The sequence below is a fragment of the Suncus etruscus genome, chromosome 9 (assembly GCF_024139225.1).
Source record: "Suncus etruscus isolate mSunEtr1 chromosome 9, mSunEtr1.pri.cur, whole genome shotgun sequence".
Lineage (NCBI taxonomy): Eukaryota > Metazoa > Chordata > Mammalia > Eulipotyphla > Soricidae > Suncus > Suncus etruscus.
The window spans coordinates 17011724-17032759 of NC_064856.1; the positions used below are offsets into that span (position 1 = coordinate 17011724).

A 21036-nucleotide genomic window follows, 5' to 3' on the forward strand; every position below is an offset into this window, starting at 1 on the left:
CACAGCAAGTTGCACATACGGGGCACTTAAGATTCAAAAAAGTAATTTACTCAACTATAGATCCTCTTTCTTTTTTTTTTCTTTTTTTTTTTTTTTGGTTTTTTTTTTTTGTTTGTTTGTTTGTTTTTTGGGTCACACCCGGCGGTGCTCAGGGGTTACTCCTGGCTGTCTGCTCAGAAATAGCTCCTGGCAGGCACGGGGGACCATATGGGACACCGGGATTCGAACCAACCACCTTTGGTTCTGGATCGGCTGCTTGCAAGACAAACGCCGCTGTGCTATCTCTCCGGGCCCAGATCCTCTTTCTAAAGATCTCATGCCCTGTCAAATTTTCGAGGCTCAGCTACCATTCTGATGTCAATGACACCGAGATCAGGCCTGCATCATTTCATATGGGTATTTCTCACACAGAACTGATAGGCTGTTCTTCAAAATTTCCTAATGGTGAAACCAGAGCATTGGCACAGTGAGAAGGTCATTTACCTTGCACGCAGCCGATCCAGATTAATCCCCAGCATCCCATATGATCCCTACCTCCTCCCCTGAGCATTGCCAAGAATGACCCCTAAGTGTAGAGCCAGGAGTAACTCAAACACCACAAGGGATAATCCAAAACAAACAAACAAACAAACAAAAACCTGTTTCCTAATGGCACTATGCAAAGATGAAATGTTTTATATATAGTAACAGAAAGAATAATTGCCCTGAAACCACTGTCCCTATATCAGTCCAACTGGCATATAACTGGCTACTATAAATACAGTGCCTTGAAAGTAGACTGGTTAATTGTGCAATCTAATGACATGAACAGTGTTGAGTTCCCTAGAACTATTCCTCTCTATAAAAGGTGTCTCTTGTTCTCTCATTCATTCAAGTACCACAGAACTAGTGAGGCTATCTAGCACATTCTGCCTTAAACACATTTCTCTTCTTTAATCACTCTTTAAATAAGTGATTTAAGGTTCAAAGCATATAGGCCTTTGCCTTGCACAGGGCCAACCCAGGTTCAATCCCCAGCATCTCATATGGTTCCCTGAGCCCAACCAGGAGTAACACCTGAGTGCAGAGCAAGTAGTAACCCGAGTACTACCAGGTATGGCACAAAACAAGAGTAAGTAAATAAAATTTCTTTTAAAAAAAAAATCAGCACATTAGGGCCGGAGAAATAGCATGGAGGTAGGGCGTTTGCCTTGCATGCAGGATGGCTGCTCGAATCCCAGCAGCCCATATGGTCACCCAAGCCTGCCAGGAGCAATTTCTGGGCATAGAGTGCCAGGAGTAATCCCTGAGCAAAAGCAGGTATGACCCAAAAACCAAAAAACCAAAAACCAAAAAAAAAAAAAAAAAAATCAGCACATTGGGGCCGGAGCAGTGGCACTATTGGTGCTGCCTTGCACGTGCTAGCCTAGAACAGACCGCAATTCAATCCCCAGGCATCCCATATGGTCCCCCAAGCCAGGAGCAATTTCTGAGTGCATAGCCAGGAATAACCACTGAGCGTCACAGGATGTGGCCCAAAAAAGGCAAAAAAAAAAATATCAGCACATGTTTTCATCTATAATAATAATAATAATTACAATAAGTGACCATTATAAGTGAATAAGTAGCAATAAGTGATAGTAAATAATTTAAGCTCTTCCTATAATCACTAAGCAAGTTTTCAACTCCAATGTAAAGAATTAACTTTTCACTAAACTTACTTAATTTACAGGTTTTTTTCTTTTCTTTTTTTTTTATATATTAGAATTACTTTCCTTCTAAAGTTTTGGTGCTTAAATAAGCTTTTCCAATTAATACAATAATACATGTTTGTTTTTACTACTCTACAATACCTGCAGTCACTAAACAGAATAAGGCAGCACTACTTTTGTTTTTGTTTTGTTTTTGGGGCACACACAGCAGCACTCAGGGGTTACTCCTAGCTCTATGCTCAGAAATTGCCCCTGGCAGGCTCAGGGGACTATATGGGATGCCAGGATTCAAACCACCGACCTTCTGCATGCAAGGCAAATGTCTTACCTCCACGCTATCTCTCTGGCCCCTACTTACTAATTTATTTTCTTTTTGGTTTCTGGGTCACACCCAGCGGTGCTCAGGAGTTACTCCTGGCTGTCTGCTCAGAAATAGCTCCTGGCAGGCACGGGGGACCATATGGGACACCGGGATTCAAATCAACCACCTTTGGTCCTGGATCGGCTGCTTGCAAGGCAAACGCCACTGTGCTATCTCTCCAGGCCCTACTTACTAATTTTAAAAGATCTCTATAAAGGGGCCAGGTAGGTGGCACTAGGTAAGGTGTCTGCCTTGCAAGCGCTAGCCAAGGAAGGACCGAGGTTCGATCCCCCAGCGTCCCATATGGTCCCCCCCAAGCCACGGGCAATTTCTGAGCGCTTACTCAGGAGCAACCCCTGAGCATCAAACAGGTGTGATCCAAAAAACAAACAAACAAAAAATCTCTATAAAAAGAGCTTAATGAGGGCCCGAAGAGATAGCACAGCGGTGCTTGCCTTGCAAGCAGCCGATCTAGAACCTAAGGTGGTTGGTTCGAATCCCGGTGTCCCATATGGTCCCCCGTGCCTGCCAGGAGCTATTTCTGAGCATACAGCCAGGAGTAACCCCTGAGCACCGCCGGGTGTGGCCCAAAAACCAAAAAAAAAAAAAAAAAAAAAGAGCTTAATGAAGTACAAGGAATAGTCTAACTGCAAGGATAGTCTAAGGCAGTAATGACTAACCTTTTTGAGCCTGAGTGCCCAAACTGCCACACAATGCCCAGTCCTCCCAATGGCCAGGTGAGCTGCCAAGCAGATACTGGCACACTCGCCTCCTGTTGCACCACATATCTTAATTGCGGACCCCTTCCTGCGTGCCAGCTGCAAGGCCTTCAAGTGCCACCGCTGGCACACGTGCCAGGGGTTCACCATCGAAGGTCTAAGACACTTGCCTAGCTTGCAGCTGTGGCCATAATCCTGGTTCATATCCCAGCACCACAAATGGTGCTAAGCACTCCAAGAATGGCCTCTGAGCACTATCAGATGTGGCTTCTCACCCCCAGAAGTAGAAATAAAGGGCTAGAGTCTTAATACAGTGTGTAAGGTGCCTGCTTTGAATGCTGACAACCTGGATTCAATCCCAGCATTCCACATGGTTCCCCCCTCAAGCACCACCGGAGTGATTCCTGAGTACTCCTGAACATCACCAGATGTGAGCCAGGAGTAACTCCTAAGCATCACCCACCGAATGTGACCAAACCCCCCCACCCCACCCCCCCCCCAAAAAAAAAAAAAACGGGAAAAATATCCCTCAAGATGCAAATGGTATTGAATGTATCACCATTCATTTGGGAAGGGAAGAGATCCAATACATTCGTACCTGTTTTTAAATGCGTGGGCTATCTCTGGAGGATGATCAAGCAACCCGGTTTGCCTCTTGGGAAGGGAACTGGATAGTTAAGGAACTGGAGAGGAAGTATGAAACTGATTTTATTCAATATATATCCTTTTGTAAGTTTTTGAATGTTGTTCCAGGAGCATGTATAAATTATTAATAGTATAGAATTAGATAAACATTAAAATTCATTTGTAAAATTAAAAGTTAGCCACCTCTGGACAAATCGCAAGTTCTTTTGAATTTGCAGTTAGTCCTTCTGTAGTCTGTAACTGGACAAACTCAATGCCTGAAGGATTTGTAGTCCTCAGATCACCTAAAGCTTCTTCATTGATCAAAACCTTCAAGAGACAGATATCTGACCACCTGCAGACCTAAAAACTTTCCCCAACTCAAATAATAACCAAGAGTCTGCAAGGCTTCCTAAGGAGAAAGCATTTTTCTGGAGGACTGTGAAGATGCAGGGTTGGGGGGCCTGAAGGAACCCAACTTGATTGCACAGAAAGGAGGTAAATCAAGTAAGATTTGATGGCTCAACACTGACTAAGTGACGCAGGGCCAGATCTACCTCATCTCTGACAGAACTGTAGAAAGTATGGGGCAGAAGAGATAGCACAGCGGTAGGGCTTTTGCCTTGTAAGAGGCTGACCCAGGACCTACAGTGGTTCGAATCCCGGCATCCCATATGGTTCCCCATGCCTTCCAGGAGCAATTTCTGAGCACAGAGCCAGGAGTACCCCTGATTGCCACCACGTGTGGCCCAAAAAAAACAAAAACACAAACAAAAAAAGAACTGTAGAAAGTAACCTGGACCAGCCAATCAATTACAGGATTTGGTAGGGGTTATAGGTATTCTGACCTGTCTGTGAGGACAGTCAGAAACATGAGCCAATAAGCTTTCAAACTCTTAGCTTGGAGCACATAAAACTGCTGACAAGTAAATAACTGCATTTTATTTACACTGATTTGTCATTTTAGACCAGAGAATACAGGAAGTAAGGTGACTGATTTGCATGTAGTCAACCCCAGTTGGTACACATGAGTAGGTACACATTAGGGGGGTGTCATATTATTTGGTTCAATCTAACTATCTGGGCAACCATAAAAGTTGAAAAGATACTGCAAAATTAACGAAGAGTGGTATGGTAAAGGAAACCTACATGTACAGAAAAGGGAAGAGAGAATTTCCAGCTTAATAATATTACTAACAGTCAGTCACTAATGAGACTGTGATTTCCAAACTAACAGTGTAGCTAGCTGAGAGTCTTATTTCCATGGAGGGGGGGGCATTCTCTGAATTGATAAAGAAATAGTTCCGAGACATACTGTTTTACATACAGTGTTTTACAGACTGTTTTGCAGTGCCAAAGATCAAACTCAGGGATGAGACCCTGTGAGACAAATTCCCTACTACTAAGCCATATCCCTTATCCAAGGCAAACTTTTGAGGGAAAAAAATACAGAATACTACATACTTGTAGTATTTTGTAATTCTGGAAAATAAGACTATACATTAAGGGGGCTGGAGAAATAGCACAGTGGTAGGGTGTTTGCCTTGCATGTAGCTGACCTGGGACAGACCCGGATTTGATTCCCACCATCCCATATGGTCACCCTAGCCTGCCAGGAGAGATTTTCTGAGTACACAGCCAGGAAATATAACCCCTGAGTGCTGCCAGATGTGGCCACCCTCCCCCCACCAAAAAAAATACTGAAAAGAAAAAGAATATACATTAAGGAGCCAGAAGATGTCTCAACAACTAAAGGTCTTGCCTTGAGTTCAATCAAGCAAAAGGCCTAACGTTCAATTCTGAGCCACACTTTTTTTTTTGGCAAGTTGCTGAGTTTAATTTTATTTATTGTGCCACAGCATCTTTGCTTTATTTTAGTGATCATAATTTAAAAATATTTTTTTACAGGACTTCCATTGTTCTGTTTTACAACACACTTTTCGACACAGACCTTCCAGCTTGTAATCAGCACCTTATTGAGTAGTGAAACCACAATCCTCACATTCTGGGGAGAACAGTTATACATAGAAGTACTCATATTCATTATTATGTATATATTCATTAGAATGAATAATATAGTCATTAAAATACTTGAAATAAAACCAATTTTGGTTTCTGAATACTTCTTTTTTTTTTTTTTTTTTTTTTTTTGTGGTTTTTGGGTCACACTCGGCAGTTCTCAGGGGTTATTCATTGCTCCTGGCAGGCACGGGTGACCATATGGGATGCCGGGATTCAAACCGATGACCTCCTGCATAAAAGGCAAACGCCTTACCTCCATGCTATCTCTACGGCCCTCTGAATACATTATTTTGGGGGGGGGGGGGCCACACCCGGCGGTGCTCAGGGGTTACTACCGGCTATCTGCTCAGAAATAGCTCCTGGCAGGCACGGGGGACCATATGGGACACCGGGATTCGAACTAACCACCTTAGGTCCTGGATTGGCTGATTGTAAGGCAAACGCCACTGTGCTATCTCTCCGGGCCCCCTCTGAATACTTTTAACCACTTGGTTGAGAAGCTAAGAATATATACGTATGTATATTTGATCTAAAGAGAGAGCTCAACAACTGAAGCTCATGGTTTGCAAGTTAGAAGCTCAAGTTTGATCCCCAGTACCATCTGGTCTCCTGAACACCACATTTACAGGCATAATCCTGACAATTCTATGACATTCCTGTCACAGCAAGTGATTTCTGGCTGTACCACAATCACATATGTCCAATCACACCAAAAGAATTCAATCCCCGGGGGGAGGGAGGCAGAGCGATAGCACAGTGGTAAGGCATTTGCCTTACACATGGCCAACACAGTACGAACCCCGATTGAAAGCTTGGCATCCCATATGGTCCCCTGAGCCTGCTAGGACCAACTTCTGAGGGAATAGCCAGGTGTGATCCAAAAACAAAAAAACATAAAACCTTGCACGTGGCTAACCCAGAATGAACCTGGGTTCTATCCCAGGCATACCATATGGTCCGCCAAGTCAGGAGCAATTTCTGAGAAAATAGCCAAGAATAACCTTGAGCGTCACCAAGTATGGCCCAAAAACCAAAAAAAAAATTTAGATTTTAACAAAGGGCTAGAGCACAAGTTTTGCTTGATAGGGGCCAGAATTCTATTCCTACTACTTCATGGTCTCCCAAATACCACCAGGACTGATCCCTAAGTATTGCATGGTATGGCCCAATAAAAGGGACCCCCATAACAAGCATACAGCCAATGAGAATCAAATAATAAAGACCCGGAATCAGAGTCCTCTATCTTGTACTCCTCAGACAAATGGTCCAGAAATGAAAATTAAGGTAAAATAAGAGACAGTGAATAGAAACTAATCTAGTTATCTATAGTAGATAAAACATTATAGGAAAACAAAGAAATAAATGCAATCACTCTCACTGTACATATTATATTATATATTCTTACTTTTTATTTTTCTATTTTTAGGCAACAACTAGTGATGCCACTCCAGGCAGTTTCAGGGAACAATGTGGTATTAGAAATAAATCTGAGCTTCCTGCACATAACATCCCTTTGGTTTTCTTTTTTTGGTTTGGGGGTCATACCTGGTGGTGTTCACGTGTTACTCCTGGCTCTGTGCTCAGAAATCGCTCCTGGCAGGCACAGGGGACCATATGGGATGCCCGGATTCGAACCACCATCCATCCTGGATTGGCTGCTTGCAAAGCAAGCACCCTACCGCTGTGCTGTCCTACAGCTGTGCTATCTCTCTGGCCCATGTAACATCCCTCATGCTATCACTTTGAGCCCTGGTTCTGAGCTCAGAAATCTCTCATAGAGAGCTTGAGGGACCATACGAGATGTCAGGGATCACACCCAGATCAACCTCAGTAAGGCAAGCGCTCTATCCACTTTACTATCACTCTAGCTCCAATGATTGTGGGGTTTTCTTTCTTTTTTCTTTTCTTTTTTTTGCTTTGGGGCCACACCTGGCAATTCTCAGGGGTTACTTCTGGCTCTGCACTCAGAAATTACTCCTGGTGGTGCTTGGGGGACCATATGGGATACCAGGGATAGAACCCTGGTGGACAGCAAGTAGTGTGCATGCAAGGCAAATACCCTCCTCACTTTACTATCTCTACTGTTCCATGTGTTGTTTGTTTTAACATAGTTTTGCTATCACTCAGGGCCCTCTTTATCTCATTTTTTTATGAAACTACTGTGAAAACTTTCCATAAAACATTATTTATAGGGGCCGGAGAGATAGCCTGGAGGTAAGACATCTGCCTTGCATGCAGAAGGTCAGTGGTTCAAATCCCGGCACCCCATATGGTCCCCAGAGCCTGCCAGGAGCAATTTCTGAGCACAGAGCCACGAGTAACCCCTGAGCAGCCGGGTGTGACCCAAAAACAAACATTATTTTTTGGTGGGCCAGAGAGGTGGTGCAGCAGTAGGGCAGTTTGCCTTGCATGCGGATGACCTAGGATGGACCACGGTTAGATCCCCCGGCATCCCATATGGTCCTCCAAGCCAGGAGCAACTTCTGAGTGCATAACCAGGAGTAATCCCTGATCAGGTGCCACCAGATGTGGCCCAAAACCAAGAACCAAAAAAAAAAAAAAAAAAGGTAATTCAAAAGGGTTCAAGAGGGGACAAAGTGGTGGATTGTGGTTTGATCCTCCAGCATCCCATATGGTCCCCCCCAAGCCAGGAACAATTTCTGAGCACATAGCCACAAGTAACCCCTGAGCATCACTGGGTGTGGTCCAAAAATTAAAGGGGGGGGGGCGGAGCAGTGGCACAAGCGGTAGTGTGTCTGCCTTGCATGCTCTAATTTAGGACAAACCTGCAGTTTAATCCCCCAGCGTTCTATATGGTCCCCCAAGCCAGGAGTGATTTCTAAGCGCATAGCCAGGAGTAACCCCTGAGTGTCACTGGGTGTGGCCCCGCCAAAAAAAAGTAAATTCAAGAAACAACCCTGGTTTGATCCCCCAACAACACTATGACCTCTGAGGGACCAATCAATCAATAAAGTTATTTTACAAAAAAGTATCATGAGCACAAAATACTCAAGTATTTAGCAAGGGCAGTATCAGAAAACAATGTAAGGGAAAGCAAAGTACAGAAGAAGGATACTCCTAAGGCCAAGGATGAGAGAGAAAGAGACAAGAAAGGAAAGGCCAAAACAACTCCAACAAAAATGGGGATACCTGATGACAGTTATGAAAGAGGAGGCAGTATTTTCTATGTGATTAAGGAGATCAGAGAATGAATATGGCAGAAGATGCAATATGATAAGTCACCAATGACAGTTATAGAAAAGGTAAAGGAGGGGCCGGAGAGATAGCATGGAGGTAAGGTGTTTGCCTTTCATGCAGGAGGTCATCGGTTCGAATCCTGGCGTCCCATATGGTCCCCCGTGCCTGCCAGGAGCAATTTCTGAGCATGGAGCCAGGAGTAACCCCTGAGCACTGCTGGGTGTGACCCAAAAACCACCAAAAAAAAAAAAAAGAAAGAAAAGGTAAAGGACTAGAAAGTATAGAAAACTGAAGGTGAGATGCATGTTTCCCAGTAGAAATTCATGGACAATTCCATATAGTGAATAAAGAATTGGTGGTTCACAAGGCCTTTTTTTTTTTTTTTTTTTTTTTTGGTTTTTGGGCCACACCCGGTGATGCTCAGGGGTTACTCCTGGCTGTCTGCTCAGAAATAGCTCCTGGCAGGCACGGGGGACCATATGGGACACCGGGATTCGAACCAACCACCTTTTTGGTCCTGGATCGGCTGCTTACAAGGCAAATGCCGCTGTGCTATCTCTCTGGGCCCATCACAAGGCCTTTTTTGACTTTTTGTTTGGACAACATCTTGGCTTACTTGGCTTACAGTACTTGGCTTACTACTGAGCTCAGGGATCACTCCTGATAAGGTGATATAGGTTGCTGGGACCACCTGCAGTGACAGGAATAGAATCTGGTTTTGCCTATGTGTGAAGGACGCAGCATCCCTATTATGCAATATTAAATTTCTAGCACACGCACACTGTTACATTTATCACACTTTTAGATCATTTAATTATGGGAGGGCTGGGGCTGGCAAGGTGGCGCTAGAGGTAAGGTGTCAGCCTTGCAAGCACTAGCCAAGGAAGGACCTCGGTTCGATCCCCCGGCATCCTATATGGTCCCCCCAAGCCAAGAGAAATTCCTGAGCACTTAGCCAGGAGTAACCCCTGAGCATCAAACGGGTGTGGCCCGAAAAACCAAAAAAAAAAAAAAAAAAAAAATCTGTAAATTTCTTGGGCCTGGAGAGATAGCACAGCGGTGTTTGCCTTGCAAGCAGCCAATCCAGGACCAAAGGTGGTTGGTTCGAATCCCGGTGTCCCATATGGTCCCCCATGCCTGCCAGGAGCTATTTCTGAGCAGACAGCCAGGAGTAACCCCTGAGCACTGCCGGGTGTGACCCAAAAACCAAAAACCAAAAAAAAATAAAATAAAATAAAAATAAATAGGGCCCAGAGAGATAGCACAGCGGCGTTTGCCTTGCAAGCAGCCGATACAGGACCAAAGGTGGTTGGTTCGAATCCCGGTGTCCCATATGGTCCCCCGTGCCTGCCGGGAGCTATTTCTGAGCAGACAGCCAGGAGTAACCCCTGAGCACTGCCGGGTGTGGCCCAAAAACCAAAAAAACAAAACAAAAAAAATAAAAATAAATAAATTATGGGAGGGGCTTGTTTTGGTTTTTTTTGGGGGGTCACACTCCTGGCTCTGTGCTCAGAAATTGCTCCTGGCAGGCACGGGGGACTATATGGGATGCTGGGATTCGAATCACCAACCGTCCTGGATCTGCTGCTTGCAAGGCCTTAATGCTGTGGCTCTCTGGCCCTTAGGTCACTCAATTTTGAGAAAATGTTACATGGTAATAAATAACAAAAGTTTTTGTTTCTTGGAGGTTTACTTTGGGGGAAAGGTGTGAAGTAGGGGCATACCAGCAATGTGCAGGGTTTATTCCTGGCGGTGCTTAGAAGATCATATGTGGCGCAAGGGATGGCAAAAAAAACAAGGTAAGTGCCATAATCCCTGTACCCTGTCTCCAATCTGTGGCTGTTTTTATTGAAATCTGAACCATCTAGGATCAGTCCTCTAGTTTTCAACTTTGAAAAACATTTGCTCTAACAAGTACCTATCAAGGAAAAGAGAAGGCAATAGGAGAGAAACACAGCAAACTAAAGGGAATCATTCCAGAAGTATGTCCAGAAAATCAGAAAGACAAAGATGCAACATTGGCTTGCTATAGAGTACCTCAAGCCTCAGAAAGACTTGCTGCTTTGAGTTTTGGCTGTTTCTGAGTAAAAATGCACACAGTTAAATTAGAACAGCCAGACTGTGTTTAACAGAAATCTGTTTGGTCTCCTCCCTACCGCCTCCAAACATCAGAAATAAAGACATGTGATAGAAAAGAAAGAAAGGAGGCGGCCAGAGAAATAGCACAGCAATAGGGCATTTGCCATGCAAGAGGCCGACCCAAGAAGGGGCTGGGTTCGATTCTCGGTATCCCATATCGTCCTATATGCCAGAAGCAATTTCTGAGCACAGAGCCAAGAATAACCTGAGTGGCGCCGGGGGTGGCCCAAAAACGAGAAGAGAAGAGAAGAGAAGAGAAGGGGAGGGGGAGGGGGGAGGGGAGGGGAGGGAGAGGGAGAGGGAGAGGGAGAGGAAGAGGGAGAGGGAGAGGGAGAGGGAGAGGGAGAGGGAGAGGGAGAGGGAGAGGGAGAGGGAGAGGGAGAGGGAGAGGGAGAGGGAGAGGGAGAGGGAGAGGGAGAGGGAGAGGGAGAGGAGAGGCCGGAGAGATAGCATGGAGATAAGGCGTTTGCCTTTCGTGCAGAAGGTCATTGGTTCAAATCCCGGCATCCCATATGGTCCCCCGTGCCTGCCAGGAGCGATTTCTGAGCATGGAGCCAGGAGTAACTCCTGAGCGCTGCCGGGTGTGACCCAAAAATACAAAAAAAAAAAAAAGGAAAAGAAAAGAAAAGAGGGGCCGAAGCGATAGCACAGCGGTAGGGCATTTGCCTTGCATTCGCCAACCTGGGAGGGACCCAGTTCGGTTCCCAGCATCCCATATGGTCCACCCTGCCAGGGATGATTTCTGAGTGAAGAGCCAAGAGTGACCCCTAAGTGCTGCTGGGTGTGGCCCAGAAACCAATTAATCAATCAACCAATCAATAATAAAGTTTACAATAAAGAGAGAGAGAGAGATAGGGGAAAAAGAACTACTTCCCTCTGCTTTCCCACTCCAACAGGTTGAACACAGCTACATCACTATTAATAGTGTGTACATGAGGCTGAAGGGCACTTGCCTTTCCTGCAGCTGACCACCTAAATTAATACAATATAATTAATATAATACATTATATTATAATAATCAAAAATTTTGTGGCCATAGTGATAGCACAGTGGTAGAATGGTGGTTAGAATCCTGTTATCCCATATGGTCCTCCGAGCCAGGAGTGATTTCTAAACGCAGAGCCAGGAGTAACCCTTGAGTGCCACCGGGTATGGTCCAAAAACAAACAAACAAAACAGCTTAACAAATAATACACAATGTATACAAACATTAATTCAAAGCGAACTAAAGACCTTCAAATTAGACTGCAAAATGAACCCCAGAGTTCCTGCAGTACAGGACTCTTAAAGTGCATATCCTGCAAGAAAAGGCACTACTTACTCTAGCTGCCTTCTGGACTGTGCCATCTGTGCCCATGGTGGGTTTTTCTTTTTTTTCCTTTTTTTTTTTTTTTTTTTTTTTTTTGATTTTTGGGTCACAGCCGGCAGAGCTCATGGGGTTCCCCCTGGCTCTACACTCAGAAATCGCCCCTGGCAGGCACGGGGACCATATGAGATGCTGGGATTCGAAGCCCCATCCTTCTGGATGCAAGGCAAACGCCTTACCTCCAAGCTATCTCTCCGGCCCCCACGGTGGACTTTTCATGGACATTGAGTGGAGGTTGAATTCTAGCCTCCACCCAGATACATCAGAGCAACTTGTAGACAACTGCTTCCCTATGTGGAACTTTGCCAGTTCCCATCTTAGTGCTTGAAATAGGAGTGAAACTATTAGTTGTAGCTTAAAAAAACAAATAAACAAGTAACAACAACAAAATAAAAACATGGAGCTTAGACCAGAATCCATATGGTCCCCTAAGCACTGTCAATTATTCAATGACTACTCTCACTTCACAGCAGAGGACACAGCATGGAGCTAAAGTCATGCCCTGTCATGCTCAGAAGTCAGACTACCTGAATTCCAGTCCCAAACACCTAGTGTCTCTATTTCCCCACACAGAAAATAGGGATGATACAAGTAGCTATCTCAAAATGTGTAATGTTAAGTGCGGTGTAATATATAAAATCTACATATACAGGAACTGAAGCTATAGCACAGTGGGTAGGACAAGTGTCTTGCATGCAGCCAACCTGGGTTGGATCCCTGGTATCACATATGGTCTCCTGAACATACCAGGAGTGGTTCCTGAGCACCACAGGGTATGCGAATGTGGCCCAACCTCCCCAAATCTACATATATATAAAACACATTATTTGTGTCTATTTATAAAAATACACACACATATATATATATAATAAATATATATACACATACACACACATATGTTTTGAGGACACAACCAGTTATGCTTAGGGCTGACTCTTGGCTGTGCTCAGAGGACCATATGAAGTACCAGGGATCAAACACAGGTGGATTAAATTCCCAGCAAGCACCCCTACCCACTGCACTACTGCTCAGTCTCTAAAGCCTTTGGGTTTGGTTTGTTTTGGTTTTTGGGCCATACCTGGCAGCACTCAGGAGTTACTCCTGGCTCTGCACTCAGAAATAGCTGCTGGCAGGCCCGGGGGATCATATGGAATCTGGGAATGAAACCCAGGTCTGTCCTGGGTTAGCTACATGCAAAAAGCCTTATTGCTGTGCTATCTCTCTGACCACTGAAGTCTTTGTTTTATATTTTTGTTTAGAAAACAAAAAACAAAAAAAAATTATTTGTACATCATCCAGCCAGCTTTTTCCTTTTTTTTACATTTTGCTTGAGCTTACTTCTGACTCTACACTAAGGGATCACTCCTTATCGGGCTTGGGAGACCATATGGGATGCTTGGGAGCAAACTTGGGTTGGCTAGTATGCAAGGTAACTTTCTTTCCCTCCCTCCCTCCCTCCCTTCCTCCCTTCCTCCCTCCCTCCCTTTTTCTTTTCCTCCCTCCCTCTCTTCCTCTCTCTCTCCCCAAAGTTCCTTAGTTCTGCCAATAGTGATCCCTGAGCACAGAGCCAGGTGAAGTCAGAGCATTACTGTTTATTTTTTTGGGGGGGGCCACACCCGGCGGTGCTCAGGGGTCACTCCTGGCTGTCTGCTCAGAAATAGCTCCTGGCAGGCACGGGGGACCATATGGGACACCAGGATTCGAACCAACCACCTTTGGTCCTGGATCGCTGCTTGCAAGGCAAACGCCGTTGTGCTATCTCTCCGGGCCCACAAATAAATTTTGACAAGACACAAAGAAACTATCATCAAACAGAAATGGCTGTTTCATGTTCATCACCAAATTAAATAAATAAATAAATAAATAAATAAATAAATAAATAAATAAATAAATAAATAAATAAATAAATAAATAAATAAATAAATAATGGGGGGAGGCCGGAGAGATAGCATGGAGGTAAAGCATTTGCCTTGCATACAGAAGGACGGTGGTTAGAGTCCCGGTATCCCATATGGTTCCCCGAGCCTGCCAGGAGTGATTTCTGAGCATAGAGCCAGGAGTAACCTGAGTGCTGCCGGATGTGACCCAAAAACCAAAAAAATAAAAATAAAAAAATAATTTATAAATTTGGGCACATCATTTTATTTCAATTTCTTACAAATGGGCTTGCCATTGGGAATTAAATGAGCTAGCCCATAAAATGTAATAGTCAGCATCATACCTTCCACAGAGCAAATCTCTCATAAATAATAAAATCTCTAACAATGCCATTGTAATTGCTGTTAGTAAAACATATGCTTTATACAAAGGTGAAAGAGTAAACAAAGACTTCTGTGTAAGCAATACAAATAAAATAACCAGGGCCCGGAGAGATAGCACAGCGGCATTTGCCTTGCAAGCAGCTGATCCAGGACCAAAGGTGGTTGGTTAGAATCCGGTGTCCCATATGTTCCCCCGTGCCTGCCAGGAGCTATTTCTGAGCAGACAGCCAGGAGTCACCCCTGAGCAATGCCGGGTGTGACCCAAAAACAGAAAGAAAGGAAGGGAGGGAGGGAGGGAGGGAGGGAGGGAGGGAGGGAGGGAGGAAGGAAGGAAGGAAGGAAGGAAGGAAGGAAGGAAGGAAGGAAGGAAGGAAGGAAGGAAGGAAGGAAGGAAGGAAGGAAGGGGAGGAAGGGGAGGAAGGAGGGGAGGGAGGGAGGGAGGGAGGGAGGAAGGGAGGGAGGGAGGGAGGGAGGAAGGAAGGAAGGAAGGAAGGAAGGAAGGAAGGAAGGAAGGAAGGAAGGAAGGAAGGAAGGAAGGAAGGAAGGAAGGAAGGAAGGAAGGAAGGAAGGGGAGGAAGGAGGGGAGGGAGGGGAGGAAGGAGGGGAGGGAGGGGAGGAAGGAGGGGAGGGAGGGAGGGAGGGAGGGAGGAAGGAAGGGAGGAAGGGAGGAAGGAAGGAAGGAAGGAAGGAAGGAAGGAAGGAAGGAAGGAAGGAAGGAAGGAAGGAAGGAAGGAAGGAAGGAAGGAAGGAAGGAAGGAAGGGGAGGAAGGGAGAGAGGGAGGAAGGAAGGGAAGGAGGGAGGAAGGGAGAAAGGAAGGAAGGAAGGAAGGAAGGAAGGAAGGAAGGAAGGAAGGAAGGAAGGAAGGAAGGAAGGAAGGAAGGAAGGAAGGAAGGAAGGAAGGAAGGAAGGAAGGGAAGGAAGGAAAGAAAGGAAAGAAAGGAAAGAAAGGAAAGAAAGGAAAGAAAGGGAAGAAAGGGAAGGAAGGAAGGAAGGAAGGAAGGAGGGAGGGAGGGAGGGAGGGAGGGAGGGAGGGAGGGAGGGAGGGAGGGAGGGAGGGAGGGAGGGAGGGAGGGAGGAAGGAAGGAAGGAAGGAAGGAAGGAAGGAAGGAAGAAAGAAAGAAAGAAAGAAAGAAAGAAAGAAAGAAAGAAAGAAAGAAAGAAAGAAAGAAAGAAAGAAAGAAAGTAAGAAAGAAAGAAAGAAAGAAAGAAAGAAAGAAAGAAAGAAAGAAAGAAAGAAAGAAAGATAAATAAATAAATAAATAAAATAACCATAGACAAAGGCCTGCCAGAAACACAAAATCATTACTCCAGGAATACAAATTCATTACTTCAAAGAGAGACACACTCATTCTGGATAACATTTGTGCCTCCATATACTTCTACTGTCACGTGGATTTTGAAAAAAAATTCTTTTCACAGTTTATTTTCTTTTTTTGTTTTGCTTTTGGGCAACAGCCAGTGTTGTTCAGAGCTTACTCCAGGCTCTACTCAGGAATCATTCCTGGAGGGCTAAGGGTATCATATGAAGTGCTGGAGTCCACCCTCTGTCTGCCACCTGCAAAACAAATGTCTTACCACTGTATCATTACTCTGACCCCTCAGTTATTTTCTTTTATAATATACAATGGGGCCAGAGCGATAGCACAGCGGTACGGTGTTTGCCTTGCACGCAACTGACCCGGACGAACCTGGATTTGATCCCTAGTGTCCCATATGGTCCCCCAAGCCAGGATTTCTGAGCACATAGCCAGGAGAAACCCCCAGAGTGTCACTGGGTGTGGCCCAAAAACAAACAAAAAGTGACAGAAAATATTAAAAGGCCCTAAGGAAAATTTTAACAGAGAAAGGAAATCACCTAGAAGGCATAGCTTGTCTCCAGAACCAACAGAGATTTAAATTCTAGCTCTACCACTTGCCATCCCTAAAATTTGGAGAGAGGAACCTCTGTGAACCTTCATCTTTTCCCATATCTACAAAATTAAAGCAATAAACAACTTCAAAGGTTAGTAAAAAGCATTTACTGGAGAAGTTGCATATAGAGACTTTGACAAGGTAAGTACTTTCATAAAATGTTATCTAATTTTACATTATTAAATTTTCCTCCCATTTGGGACCTGCAAGATGGGTTAGTAGCTAATATCACCTGCGTCATAAACACAAGGCCATATATTCAGTCTTTAGTGCTGACCTAGCACTATATGGTCCCCCAAGCACAGCATCAACTGTGGCCCAGAGACATAGAAGAAATAAAAGATAAAAAAAAAAAAAAAAAAAAAAATACAAAAATTTCAACAGGTTAAATTTAAGTTGAAAAAATCTGACAAATTCACTTTTCTTTTCTTTTTGTTTGTTTTGGGGCCACACTTGGCAGCACTCAGGGGTTATTCCTGGCTCTAAGCTTAGAAATCAGTCCTGGCAGGCTCAGGGGACCATATGCAAAACCAGGGATTGAACCTGGGTCAGCTGCATGCAAGGCGAACACCCTACCCTGTTATGCTATAGCATCGACCCCAAATTCACAACAGTTTTCTTTTTTGTTTTTGGGCCACACCCATCGGTGCTCAGAGATTACTCCTGGCTCTGCACTCAGAAATCCCTCATGGCAAGCTCATGAGACCATAAGGGATGCGGGAATCTAAACCGGTTCTATCCTGAGTTAGCCACGTGCAAGGCAAACATCCTACCACTGTGCTATCTTTCCGGCTCCCAAATTTGCAAATTTTTTAATATATTTTTTATTTAAGTAACATGATCATAGATGGGTTACAGTCATAACCAAAACACCCCCCCTTCACCAGTGTAACATTACCCCCTCCCCCCTTCCCATCCCCTTCCTGTATTCGAGACAGGCATTCTACTACAGTTATTTAAGTTCAGTAAGTTGTATTTTTTTTCCTTAAAGGATAAGAGTAAAAATATATAATAAAGGTGTGATAGTGGCAATCGCCTTTGTTTGCATAGGTCCAGAAAAATGGGGGAAATGGAAAAAAAATCCTTGACCTGATTACAACAAATTTGCAAATTTTTAAGAATTTTTGTTGCTTCTATCCACTGAAAAGACCTAAAATCATGGAATTCTACAAACATGTAAAGACAATGCTCAGAGAGTATAATTTCTAAATACCATTTCCTACTAAATGAAACCAGGCCTCTTCAGAGAAATGACTAACTCCAAGGGCTAAAGCAGAACACCTGCAAAATAAATCTAGGGCTTCAGTAGTGAGAGAAAACAAGAAAATGCTCAAAGACTAAAATGAATGTGTCAAAAGAACAAAGAAGCTGATGTAAAGTGCCTCCCACTGGCCAAATTAGTGATAATTTTAGCATCAAAGAGAATAAAGACTCTAACTGACAATAAGGCCATACTGAATATGCTGAGTCCTTAGTGATTCTGAATAAAGGGGATAAATTGAAAGGGATGGGGGAATAAGTAAAAAAAGAACTTCTTAAAGAATGTCAGTTAATTAATAAACACAATGATGGAAGAAGAAAATCACTGTTCCAAGGCTGGAGAAATAGAATAAAGGGTACAGTGCTTGCCTTGCATACACAGTCGACATAAGGTTCAATTCCCATCTCCCCATGTGGTCTTCAGAGCCCTCTCAGGACTGATCCCAAACAAAGAGCCAGGAGTTAAGTCCTGAGTACCACCAAGTGTGGGAAGGAAGGAGGAAATGGAAGGGAAGGAGGGAAGGAGGGAAGAAGGAAGGAGAAAAGAAAATCATGGGCCCGGAGAGATAGCACAGCGGTGTTTGCCTGGCAAGCAGCCGATCCAGAACCTAAGGTAGTTGGTTTGAATCCCGGTGTCCCATATGGTCCCCCGAGCCTGCCAGGAGGTATTTCTGAGCAGACAGCCAGGAATAACCCCTGAGCACCGCCGGGTATGACCCAAAAAACAAACAAACCAAAAACAAAAAAAAAAAAAAAAAAAAATCATTATTCCCATTCTCCAGTGTAATAACTAATTCAAGCAAAATTTATTAATGGAAGCTAGTCATTCAATAAATGGTGAATAGATGGTCTGCAACTATAGCACAGTAAGTAGGTTATTTCCCTTGCAAGTGGCCGACCCGGGTTTAATCCCCAGCATCCCATATGGTGCCCTGAGCCTGCCAGGAATGATTTTAGTACAGAGCCAAGAGTAACCCCCAAGACCCATCGAGTGTGGACAAAAACATTTTTTTAACAAAAAATGGTGAGTAGAAATAGGATACTGGGAGCCAGAGAAATAGCATAGCGGTAGAGCGTTTGCTTTGGGCCAAACCAGAACAGATGGTAGTTCAATTCCCAGCATCCCATATGGTCCCTCAAGCCTGTCAGGAGAGATTTCTGAGCACAGAGCCGGGAAGGAGGGAGGGAAGGAGGGAGGAAGAGAGAACACAAATACCAGTACTCCAAGAATCTGGAGCAAAACGTCAAAATAAGCAATGAAGAGCTGGGCCTCAAACTATTTCACATTTTTTTCCCCACAATCAGTGGCTCTACCCCATTGGCCAGAGTAATAGTACAGTGGGTAGGGTTCTTGCTGTGCACACTGTTGAGCTAGGTTCGATTCCCAGAATCCTGTATTGTTCTCAGAACTGCCAAGAGTGATTCCTGAGAACAGAGACAGGAATAACCACCACTGAATACTGCCAGCTATGCCCATCTCACATTAAAAAAAAAAAAAAAATGGGGGCTCGGAGAGATAGCACAGCGGCATTTGCCTTGCAAGCAGCCGATCCAGGACAAGGTGGTTGGTTCAAATCCCGGTGTCCTATATGGTCCCCCGTGCCTGCCAGGAGCTATTTCTGAGCAGACAGCCAGGAGTAACCCCTGAGCAACACCGGGTGTGGCCCAAAAAAACAAAAACAAAAAAAAAAAAAAAGATAATCAATCAAGGGGTAGGAGACAGCACAGAAGTAGGGCGTACAGAAGGGGATTTGTCTTGCACAAGGTGGGATGGGTTCGGGTTCAACCCCTGGCATCCCATATGGTTCCCAAGGCCTGCCAGGAGAGATTTCTGAGTGCAGAGCCAGGAGTAACCCGAGTGCTGCCGGGTGTGGCCCAAAAACCAAAATAATAATTAATAATTAATAATAATAACAATTAAAGGAACCAACGTATGTGGTCATGAGACCACAGTTGGTGAAATGATAGGCAAGCACCTTGACGTCTGCAGTATCTCTCTGACCCCCAAAATTAATTATTTTAAACTCACATAATGATTGTCAAATATAAAAAAATACAGAATAAAAATGTGTAAACATAGGGGCCCGGAGAGATAGCACAGCGGCATTTGCCTTGCAAGCAGCCGATCCAGGACCAAAGGTGGTTGGTTCGAATCCCGGTGTCCCATATGGTCCCCCGTGCCTGCCAGGAGCTATTTCTGAGCAGACAGCCAGGAGTAACCCCTGAGCACTGCCGGGTGTGGCCCAAAAACCAAAAAAAAAAAAAATGTGTAAACATAGAAGAAAGGATACATCCAATTCTAGAATGCTGGTTGCCTTTATAATTAAAGAGAAAACTGAACTGGTAAGGATGGAAAAGGTTGAGTCTGGAGAGATAACATAGCAGGTAGAGTGCTTGCACATAGCCAACCCAGGTTTGATTCCCAGCATCCCAAATAGTTCCCTGAGCCCACCAGGAGTGCAGAGTCAGGAGTAAGCCTGAGCACCACTGGGTGTGGCCCATAAACAAAAACAAAACAGAAAAGGAAAAAAAAAAAAGGTCAGAAAAGTCAGTTTCATTACATAAAAAATATTTTGTTTTGTTTTGTTTGGGTTTGGAAACCAACCCAGTGGTGTTCAGGATTTACTCTTGGCTCTACCCTTAGGGATTACTTCTAGCAAGGCTAGATGGAGCCCCCTAGGATTGGCCACAGCCTTACTCTGTACTCTCTCAGGACTCACATAAAAAATGTTATGTAACAGAAAGTCTGGCCTGTGCTGTAGTCTGGAAGTGACCCCTAGTCATCAAGCACCACTAGGAAGCCCCCCACCAAATAAACTTATAAGAAATGCTATATGTCTTATTTTTAACATTAATAAAATATTGAATCAAAAAAATTGAATCAGGGATGTGGGTCAGTGGTAGACCACATACCTGTCATGCATGAGACCCTGAGTTCAATCACCAGCACCATAAAAAAACTATTTAATACTAATATTTATTAATTCTCTATGTTGAGGTCACAAATTACTTCGTGGTGAGCAAGACTTTTTTTTTTTCATGTATTATTTTTGTCAAAGTTTAAAAACAATTGCTTCGGGCCCAGAGAGATAGCACAGCGGTGTTTGCCTTGCAAGCAGCCGATCCAGCATCTAAGGTGGTTGGTTCGAATCCAGGTGTCCCAATATGGTCCCCCGTGACTGCCAGGAGCTATTTCTGAGCAGACAGCAAGGAGTAACCCCTGAGCACCGCCAGGTGTGACCCAAAAACCAAAAAAAAAAAAAAAAAAAATTGCTTCCTTTAGTTCAACCTTGAAAAATACTAACTAAATAGAAATAATTACAGAAAAGACACTCTAAAAACAACTAGATGTTCAAAGTGTCAAATTCTTATATCATACTCCACAGCCCAAATGACATATTTGCTCCTCCAGCTATATTTCAACCCTCTATTTTCTACATCCAAGGAACTGGTCTGCCTGTTTTGAGATAACCCCCCTAAAAG

The 21036-nt window shown here is 44.1% G+C and overlaps 1 protein-coding gene across 3 annotated transcripts in view; it reads right to left on the reverse strand.

Annotated features, from left to right (window-relative positions):
* The window catches only part of PHF20 (PHD finger protein 20), a 121812-nt gene that overhangs the window by 80375 nt on the left and 20401 nt on the right, over nt 1-21036 (reverse strand). Inside the window, exon 2 of one of the 3 annotated variants that reach the window (XM_049779143.1) lies at nt 3370-3454. The exons of the other annotated variants lie outside the window; for them this stretch is intronic. The gene's annotated coding sequence lies outside the window, so the exon portion shown is untranslated. The remainder of the gene's footprint in view (nt 1-3369; nt 3455-21036) is intronic. 3 annotated transcript variants of the gene reach the window in all.